Source organism: Cervus elaphus, chromosome X (genome assembly GCF_910594005.1).
Source record: "Cervus elaphus chromosome X, mCerEla1.1, whole genome shotgun sequence".
In the NCBI taxonomy this organism is placed as follows: Eukaryota; Metazoa; Chordata; class Mammalia; order Artiodactyla; family Cervidae; genus Cervus; species Cervus elaphus.
Window position 1 is genome coordinate 36,687,465 of NC_057848.1, and position 11,001 is coordinate 36,698,465.

At 38.7% G+C, this 11,001-nt stretch overlaps 1 pseudogene; it reads left to right on the forward strand.

Moving 5' to 3' along the window:
- The window catches only part of LOC122689468, a 51,092-nt pseudogene extending 40,554 nt beyond the window's left edge, over window positions 1-10,538 (forward strand).
- The last annotated feature ends 463 nt before the right edge of the window (window positions 10,539-11,001 follow it).

Sequence of the window (11,001 nt, forward strand, 5' to 3'; positions counted from 1 at the left end):
TTGATAGGGATTGCATTGAATCTATAGACTGCTTTGGGTAGAATAGCCATTTTGACAATATTGATTCTTCCAATCCATGAACACGGTATGTTTCTCCATCTGTTTGTGTCCTCTTTGATTTCTTTCATCAGTGTTTTATAGTTTTCTATGTATAGGTCCTTTGTTTCTTTAGGTAGATATACTCCTAAGTATTTTATTCTTTTTGTTGCAATGGTGAATGGTATTGTTTCCTTAATTTCTCTTTCTGTTTTTTCATTGTTAGTATATAGGAATGCAAGGGATTTCTGTGTGTTAATTTTATATCCTGCAACTTTACTATATTCGTTGATTAGCTCTAGTAATTTTCTGGTAGAGTCTTTAGGGTTTTCTATGTAGAGGATCATGTCATCTGCAAACAGTGAGAGTTTTACTTCTTCTTTTCCTATCTGGATTCCTTTTACTTCTTTTTCTGCTCTGATTGCTGTGGCCAGAACTTCCAACACTATGTTGAATAGTAGTGGTGAGAGTGGGCACCCTTGTCTTGTTCCTGATTTCAGGGGAAATGCCTTCAATTTTTCACCATTGAGGGTGATGCTTGCTGTGGGTTTGTCATATATAGCTTTTATTATGTTGAGGTATGTTCCTTCTATTCCTGCTTTTTGGAGAGTTTTAATCATAAATGGGTGTTGAATTTTGTCAAAGGCTTTCTCTGCATCTATTGAGATAATCATATGGTTTTTATCTTTCAATTTGTTAATGTGGTGTATTACATTGATTGATTTGCGGATATTAAAGAATCCTTGCATTCCTGGGATAAAGCCCACTTGGTCATGGTGTATGATTTTTTTAATATGTTGTTGGATTCTGTTTGCTAGAATTTTGTTAAGGATTTTTGCATCTATGTTCATCAGTGATATTGGCCTGTAGTTTTCTTTTTTTGTGGCATCTTTGTCTGGTTTTGGAATTAGGGTGATGGTGGCCTCATAGAATGAGTTTGGAAGCTTACCTTCATCTGCAATTTTCTGGAAGAGTTTGAGTAAGATAGGTGTTATCTCCTTTGGCCAGAATACAGAAAGCCCACTCCAGATACAGCAATCTAAACAAGATGAAAAGGCAAAGAAATACCCAACAGGTAAAGGAACATGAAAAATGCCCACCAAGTCAAACAAAAGAGCAGGAGATAGGGAATCTACCTGAAAAAGAATTTAGAATAATGATAATAAAAATGATCCAAAATCTTGAAAACAAAATGGAGTTACAGATAAATAGCCTGGAAACAAAGATTGAAAAGATTCAAGAACTGTTTAATAAAGACCTAGAAGAAATAAAAAAGAGTCAATTAAAAATGAATAATGCAATGAATGAGATCAAAAACACTTTGGAGGGAACCAAGAGTAGAATAACGGAGGCAGAAGATAGGATAAGTGAGGTAGAAGATAAAATGGTGGAAATAAATGAAGCAGAGAGGAAAAAAGAAAAAAGGATCAAAAGAAATGAGGACAACCTCAGGGACCTCTGGGACACTGTGAAACGCCCCAACATTCGAATCATAGGAGTTCCAGAAGAAGAAGACAAAAAGAAAGGCCATGAGAAAATACTCGAGGAGATAATAGCTGAAAACTTCCCTAAAATGGGGAAGGAAATAGCCACCCAAATCCAAGAAACCCAGAGAGTCCCAAACAGGATAAACCCAAGGCGAAACACCCCAAGACACATATTAATCAAATTAACAAAGATCAAACACAAAGAACAAATATTAAAAGCAGCAAGGGAAAAACAACAAATAACACACAAAGGGATTCCCATAAGGATAACAGCTGATCTATCAATAGAAACCCTCCAGGCCAGAAGGGAATGGCAGGACGTACTGAAAGTAATGAAAGAGAATAACCTACAACCTAGATTACTGTACCCAGCAAGGATCTCATTCAGATATGAAGGAGAATTCAAAAGCTTTACAGATAAGCAAAAGCTGAGAGAATTCAGCACCACCAAACCAGCTCTTTAACAAATGCTAAAGGATCTTCTCTAGACAGGAAATGCAGAAAGGTTGTATAAACGTGAACCCAAAACAACAAAGTAAATGGCAACGGGACCACACCTATCAATAATTACCCTAAATGTAAATGGGTTGAATGCCCCAACCAAAAGACAAAGATTGGCTGAATGGATACAAAAACAAGACCCCTATATATGCTGTCTACAAGAGACCCACCTCAAAACAAGAGACACACACAGACTAAAAGTGAAGGGCTGGAAAAAAATATTTCATGCAAACGGAGACCAAAAGAAAGCAGGAGTTGCAATACTCATATCAGATAAAATAGACTTTCAAATAAAGGATGTGAAAAGAGACAAAGAAGGACACTACATAATGATCAAAGGATCAATCAAAGAAGAAGATATAACAATTATAAATATATATGCACCCAACATAGGAGCACCGCAATATGTACGGCAAACGCTAACGAGTATGAAAGAGGAAATTAATAGTAACACAATAATAGTGGGAGACTTTAATACCCCACTCACAACTATGGATAGATCAACTAAACAGAAAATTAACAAGGAAACACAAACCTCAAATGACACAATGGACCAGCTAGACCTAATTGATATCTATAGGACATTTCACCCCAAAACAATCAACTTCACCTTTTTCTCAAGTGCACACGGAACCTTCTCCAGAATAGATCACATCCTAGGCCATAAATCTGGTCTTGGAAAATTCAAAAAAATTGAAATCATTCCAGTCATCTTTTCTGACCACAGTGCAGTAAGATTAGATCTCAATTACAGGAAAAAAATTGTTAAAACTTCAAACATATGGAGGCTAAATAACACACTTCTGAATAACCAACAAATCATAGAAGAAATCAAAAAAGAAATCAAAATATGTATAGAAATGAATGAAAATGAAAACACAACAACCCAAAACCTATGGGACACTGTAAAAGCAGTGGTAAGGGGAAGGTTCATAGCATTACAGGCTTACATCAAGAAACAAGAAAAAAGCCAAATAAATAACCTAACTCTACACCTAAAGCAATTAGAGAAGGAAGAAATGAAGAACCCCAGAGTTATTTTTTTTATTTTGAATGTAGTTAATGATTTTGAGAAATTATCTCTATACTTTAAATCTTTTTTTTGGGTAGAGTTTGAATTTTCAATTGTATAAATTACTTTTCAGACTTTTATCAAAGTCATATGTGATGAATTATACTAATAGACTACCTCATATTGAAACTTCATGTTGAAATTTCATAGCATGCCTGGATTAAACCTGGTCTTGGTATAATAAAATTTTAATTGTTCTTAAAAAATTTCCACACATTAAAATTCACCCTTTTTAGTGATACAGTTCCTCTGATTTTTAACAATCCACACATCCATGTAATCATTACCAAAATAAAAATATAGAATTTGGCTATCACACTAGAACATTTGCTCATATTTTTCAATCACCTTTCCCCACTCTCAACTTCTGACAAGTATTGATCTCTATCCTTCCTTGATAGTTTTGATTTTTCCAGAGTGACATATAAATGTAACCATACAGTATATAGCTTTACAGTCTGACACCTTTCACTTGAGCTTCCTTGTTGACTTAGGCGGTAAAGAATCAGCCTGCAATGTGGGAGATCTGGGTTCAATCCCAGGGTTGGGAAGATTCTCTGAAGAAGGGAATGGCGATCCTCTGGAGAAGGGGATGGTACTCCACTCCAGTATTCTTGCCTGGAGAATTTCTTTCACTTAGCACATTTCATTTGAGATTCTTGCTGTTTCATGGAACCTTTCTGATTGGTTTAAATTATACAGATATACCACATTTTTTCTATTCATTAAGAGGGTAATGGACATTTGGGTAATGTCCTGATGTTTGAATTGTAAATAAAGCAACTATAACATTTCTTATGCAGGTTTGTTTGGACTTACACTTTCATATCTGTTGCATAGTACTTATAAATGAAATTGCTGACAAATGTGACAGGTAAATATTTGACTTTATAAGGGATTGCCAAACTCCCAAAAGTGGCTGTAATATTTTGCATTTTTCACAACAATGAACAAAAATTCCAGTTGCTTCACATCCTTGTTGATACTTTGTAATGTCAGAGTTTTTTAAAAATATATTTTAGTCATTCTTATCATGTTGTGGATGGCTTTATTGACTTACTGTTTTTGTGTTTTACATTTTTCTCTTTTGCTGTATATCTTATAATTTTAAGCTATGTTGCCATGACCCTCTCCAGGGGATCTTCCCGACCCAGGGATCGAACCAGGGTCTCCCACATTGCAGGCAGACACTTTAACCTCTGAGTCACCAGGGAAGCCTTAGTAGGCGATAAATTGTGAAAACCATGGACTCAGCTCTGTTCCTTGGAAGAGAGCTGGTTTTTTTTCACAAACCATTGTTGTGACTGGATTCAAACTTCTAAACCTGTCTCATCTCTGATGGATACCAGATAAAATCATCATTTAGTTTGTCTTTAAGACTAGTTGTGCTAGAGCACTTGGGGTCTCCTGTACATAAGTATCTTTTTGTGTTTATCCAAGTTTGGGGCAGGTTTCATGCACTGATGGGGCTTCCCAGGTGGCACTAGTTGTAAAGAACCCACCAGCCAATGTAGGTGACTTAAGACACATGGGTTTGATCCCTGGGTTGGGAAGATCCCCTGGAGAGGGTCATGGCAACCCATTCCAATATTCTTGTCTGGAGAATCCCACAGAGAGAGGAGCTTAGTGGGCTATAGTCCATAGGGCTGCAAAAGAGTCGGATACGACTGAAGTGAATTAGCACACATACACTGATGTGAGGACTCAGCCCTCTGTATTTTCCTTCTTCCCAGAATTAGTTACCTTAATTTTCCAGCTATTTTGCTATCACTAAACTCCTCATCTAACATCTTAACACAGTAAGAGTAAGGTTTTCTGCTACAACAAGCCACATGGTTCAGGAAGTATTGTTGCTGTTCAGTCACTAAGTCGTGTCCAACACTTTGTGACGCCATGGACTGCAGCAAGCCAGGCCCCTCCGTCCTCAACTATCTTCTGGAGATTGCTCACATTCATGTCCATTGAGTTGGTGGTGCTACCTAACCATCTCATCCTCTGCAGCCCCTTCTCCTTATGCCTTCAATCTTTCCCAGCATCAGGATTGTTCCCAATGAGCTGTCCCTTTGCATCACATGGCCAAAGTATAGCAGCTTCAGCTTCAGTATCAGTCCTTCCAATGAATAATCAGGACTGATTTCCTTTAGGATGGACTGGTTGGTTCTCCTTGCAGTCCAAGGGACTCTTAAGAGTCTTCTCTAGCACCACAGTTCAAAAGCATCAATTCTTCAGTGTCCAGCTTTCTTTAAGGTCCAACTCTCACATCTGTACATGACTACTGGAAAAACCATAGTTTTAACTATACAAACCTCTGTCGGCAAAGAAGTGTCTCTCCTTTTTAATATGCTGTCTAGGTTTGTCATAGCTTTGCCATGAAGTGATGGGACCGGATGCCATGATCTTAGTTTTCTGAATGTTGAGCTTTAAGACAACTTTTTCACTCTCCTCTTTCACTTTCATCAAGAGGCTTTTTAGTTCCTCTTCGCTTTCTGCCATAAGGGTGGTGTCATCTGCATATCTGAGGTTGTTGACATTTCTCCTGGCAATCTTCATTCCAACTTGTGACTCATCCAGCCCGGCATTTTGCATGATATACTCAGCATATAAGTTAAATAAATAGGGTGACAATATACAACTTTGTCACACTCCTTTCCCAATGTGGAACCAGTCCATTGTTCTATGTCTGGTTCTAATTGTTAATTCTTGACCCACATACAGGCTTCTCAGGAGGCAGGTAAGATTGTCTAGTATTTACATCTTTTTAGGAATTTTCCAGTTTGTTATGATCTGCAAGTCATAAGTTGACAATTTGATCACTGTCTACCTTGTACATCTGGAAATTCTTGGTTCACATGATTCTGAAGCCTAGCTTGAAGGACTTTTGAACATTACCCTTGCTAGCGTGTGAAATGAGTACAATTGTACAGTAGTTTGAAAGCTCTTTGGCATTGCCTTTCTTTGGGATTGGAATGAAATTTGACATTTTCCAGTCCTGTGGCCACTGCTGAGCTTTCCAAATTTGCTGGCATACTGAGTGCAGCACTTCAACTGCATCATCTTTCAGGATTTGAAATAGCTCAGCTGGGATTCCACCCACTCCACTAGCTTTTTTCCTAGTAATGGTTCCTAAGGCCCACATGGAAGTGCCCTTAGACAAAAAGGTACAAAGACCCAAACAAGACTATGTGCAGTTTCTGTCTTTCAGTAGTTGAATTCTGTTCAGTTTTTGCCTGGTTTTTTAAAAAATGTTTTATTAGTTTACTTCTGGCTGTGCCGGGTCTTCGTTGCTGTGTGGTCTTTTCTCTAGTTGTGGTGAATGGAGCCTACTCTCTATTTGCGGTGTGGGGGCTTTTCATTGTGGTGGCTTCTCTTGTTGCAGGGCATGGGCTCTAGGGCATGCTGGCTTCAGTAGTTGCAGCTCCTGGGCTATAGAATACAGGCTCAGTAGTTGTGGTGCACAGGCGCAGTTGCTCCATGGTATGTGGCATCTTCCCAGACCAGGGATCCTACCCATGTCTCCTGCATTAGTAGGTAGATTCTTTACCACTGAACGACCAGGGAAGCCCAGTTTCTGCCTTTCTGTTGCTTCCCACTATATTCAAATAGTTGTATAAAATTGTTTTTAGTCTTGCTCCATATTTTGTAATTTTTGTATTCTATAGTGTTATTATGACTAAAGTGCTATGCCATTAATGGAAGCTGGGATTCTGTACATAGTTTTAAATTTCTTATACCTTTATTCCTAAGAAATTTTAATTGAATAGTTTTATATCTGTTGGTTTTTATCATCACTTATTCTGAATCCCAGGGACGGGGGAGCCTGGTGGGCTGCCGTCTATGGGTTCGCACAGAGTCGGACATGACTGAAGCGACTTAGCAGCAGCAGCATTCTGATACAGTTTAATTCTTTGATTCATTTTTTAAAATATTTTAGACACACATGTTTCTGATATTAATATTTAAGTTGTTTCTGAATCTATTTCTTATATTTGTTTCACTCATAGTGCCTTGTTTCTTTGTGTGTTTTATTATTTTTTACTATGAGCTCAAAACTGTCAGAACATTTGGGAAATTTTTGATACCTGGAAAAGGGAGTAGTCCATAATACCTACCATCTTTCCTTTTTGAGCACCTATGGAAGTTTATTCTTTCATTAATGAACTTATGTCATTTCACTGTACATTTGTTCTTTTACATATCTGTTTCAGTTAAGATTGAGGTCGCCTGTGCAGGACAGAAGACTCAAAATTAGCAGCTTAAACATTTGATCCTATTTCTCACTGTATGAACATAGGTAAAAGAAATATAGTCCAGGTTTATTATGTGATTCCACTGTATCAGAAAAGTGACATCATCCTTTATTACCCTCCAATCACCCTTAGTCTATGTCTCCCACTGTATTGTTTAGGATATCTAGTTCAGTTCTAGCTATCGTGTCTACATTCCAGCAAGCAGAATGAAGAAGAAATAAAGAGAAGGCACGTTCCCTCTATTTGCTCTCTCTGCTGTGCTCAGTTATGTCCAACTCTTTGCAACTCCAGTGGACTGTAGCCCACTGGCTCCTCTGTCCATGGAATTTTCCAGGCAAGAATACTGGAGTAGGTTGCCATTTCCTATTTTAAGAGATCTTCTGGACCCAGGGAAGTAGCCGATGTCCCTTGAGTCTCCAGCATTGGCAGACGGATTCTTTACCACTGCGCCACCTAATGGCAGCTACTATGTATTCAGTGCTTAGTCAGTGCTTTCCATGCATTGTCTCCTTTACTTCTTAACAGCTATCCTATAATGCAGAAACTATTATTATTCTCTATTGCCCAGATGAGGAAACCGAGGCTAAGAAAAGTTAAGAGGATGATGATAATTGAATGTAGAAGGTGCTATAATAGATAAGTGCCATAGGAATACATCCTGCACTGGCAGGCAGATTTTTCCCAAAATGGATCTTAGAACACTTGGTATCTGTCACTTCCTGAAACTAATTAACATGAGAATACCTACCTCAAAAGAGGCTCAGAAATGCAGTTTTTATTCTGGAGGATGAGATGCTTACTAAAAATTGGTAGTATAGTATTAAATATGATGGACATAACCTATATTTGGAGAAAATTAATAATCCCTCTCACAATGCCTCACCTAAACTATTATATAATAGTTTCATTGATTGAAAGGACATCTTATTAATAATCTTATAGCTTAAAGAAGCAAGTATTCAATGCCTTCCATATAACTTGTGCTCAGTTACTTTTTGCTGAATGGATGACTGAAGATTGTTTTACAGGATGGAGTCCCTTAAGATTTTCTGCCCCTCCTAGTATTTTTGTATGACTCTGCTTCAAATGAGTTGAGTTAACTTGTGAAACACTAAAACTCCCACGGTAGGACTTGCCTGGTGGTCTAGTGGTAAACGTTCTGTGCTTCTACTGCTGGGGGCATGAGTTTGATCCCTGGTCAGGGAACTAAGATCCTGCATGCCATGTTATGTAGCCAAATTATAATTACAAAATTAAAAATTAAGAAATGAAGAGTAGGCTACAAAATATAAAAACCAACCCATCATATTGATGAGCCCATGAATTGATATGTTTGGCACATTTCTCTCAAGTCAGAGCTTTCTAAAATTGTTCTTCATGTGTTGAGGGATTTGGGGGAGGAAAGAGAAATACAGAGGGGAGAGGTTAAGGATAGACAGGGAAATTGTAGGCAACTCCATCCTTGGAGGCTGAGTGGGTCTTCGGGACCTAGTATTTCCATTCCCTGGTTCAGAACATGCATAACAAGCTCTTCTAATCAAAGATTTATGGATTTACGTCAAAGATTTACATCATTGTTTCTTTCAGATTTTGGGAGTATCATTTCTTTTAGACCCTTTCAGCTAACAGAACAAAGAAATATTTGTATGTATGCTCATGTGCCACCTCTTTAATTGTTCAATCCAGGTAGACATGTATAACAGTATCAGGATTGTTGACCTGTACCCTTCCGAGAAAGAACACTATCTCCTAGATTACAGTTCTTTTTTCTTTTGCTTTTAGTCTTGCAACCTCCGTTCCTTTTCCAAGTTACTTAAGTCAGGGGATCTTAGTGAGATGGTTTCATGCATTCGTAATATAATTATATTGTTTAGTCAAATTCTGCATTCCATTCTTGATGTCAAAATGTTTTTTTTTTTAATATGCATACATCGATTCATTTTTTTTGTGCTGTAAGGTTCTACGAGTTTTGACAAATACGTAGTATGTATTTACCATAACATCATACAGAATAGTTTCACTGCCCTAAAAAATCCTTTATACCTGGAGAAGGAAAGGCGACCCACTCCAGTATTCCTGCCTGGGAAATGCCATGGACAGAGGAGCCTGGTGGGCTACAGTCCATGGTGTCAAAGAGTCAGACGGGACCTAGTGACTGAACACAGTCATTTTTAGGAACAGCGTAACCACATAGAACACATCAGTGGCTCCTAGTTTGTGGCCTCTGGTTTAATATCTTTCTTGCCCTCTTGGCTCTCTGTTCCACAGGGACACATGTCCCTGGGTCTGTTCTGCTCACCACAGTGTCTGGATTCAACAAATGGAAAAATAAAAATAAAAGATGGACTCACCCTCCCAGTAAAGCACCAGGTTCAGAAAGAATACACTGACAAGGAGATAGCATTTTGTCACTCCCCACCTCTTTTTTGAATGCCCGCTGGAAATGTCGGCATTTCCCTTTAAACCCTACTCCCAGTTGACCCCCTCAGGCCTCCTTATCCTCTGCTCTGAAGTCATCACAGTGGCCAGATGGAGGCTGGCTGGGGTGCCTTCTATGATGTCATCAAAGGCCCAGCCATGCCTGGTCCTCAGTCTCCAAGTGCCAGGGCAGACCAGCACACCAGGAGTCACTTCTTCTCAGCTTACTATGCGGTCGGTCTGTAATATGGTTCTTTTTCTGGCCTACATGCGTCTCCTTTTTGAGTGCCTATGTGTTTTATGTTCTGAGAGACGAAGCCATAGAGCTCCCGGGGAAGATGCCCTGTGGAAGGCACTTTTGAATTTGGCAGAATCAACCAGAGCATGCCCCAGGCTGGCTTGGGAGCAAGTCAACACAGGCTTCTCCTCCTTGTGTTGTTGGTGATGCTGAAGTTTCCAGGAAACAGTGACTAGAGTAAAGTTCGCACTCCTTGTGCCTGTCGGGGCTGTTTATTAGGCTCTACGGAAAAGAAAAAGAAAAAGGCTTCCCCCAACAAAAACTGTATGTTCAGTACCTTAACCCAGCTCGAGAGGGACCTTGTGAACTTTGTATCCAGGGTGTGGAATCTGAAACTCACCGCTGCAACCTGTTGTAACTGCAAACGTCCCAATCTCGAGGCTCCTGCAGATGCACACAATAACATTACAATATATGAGGTATGGGGCAAGGAAGACCCCGATCGAATAGATTTGTGTGTTGAAGTGGAAGAGGCGTAGTTGAGTGTTGACAAACTGTATGCAAACTAATAAAAGTATTCTGAAGCAAAAGAAAAAAGCCTGTGATATTTTTTATTTGCTCTATGGTTTTACCTTTTCCAGAATGTCGTGTAATTGGCATCATCCAGTGTATAACTTTTTCCAGACTACCTTATTTTACTTAATAGCATTCATTCAAGTTGCATCCATTTCTTTTTGTGATTTCTATTTCTATTGTGATAATTGTGATTTCACATTTCTATTGTGATAAATAGAAGGTCACTTCTATTTATTCTTGAATAGTATTCTGTTATGTTGATGTACCATGGGTTTGCTTATCCACTCGTCTATTAAAGGACACTTTGATTCCTTTGTGTGTGTGTGTGTCTGTGTGAGAGAGAGTGTGAATTAAGCCGTTATAAAATTTATGTGCATGTTTTTGCGTGGGCATTAGCTTCAAATCATTGGGTTAATTGTCTAGAAG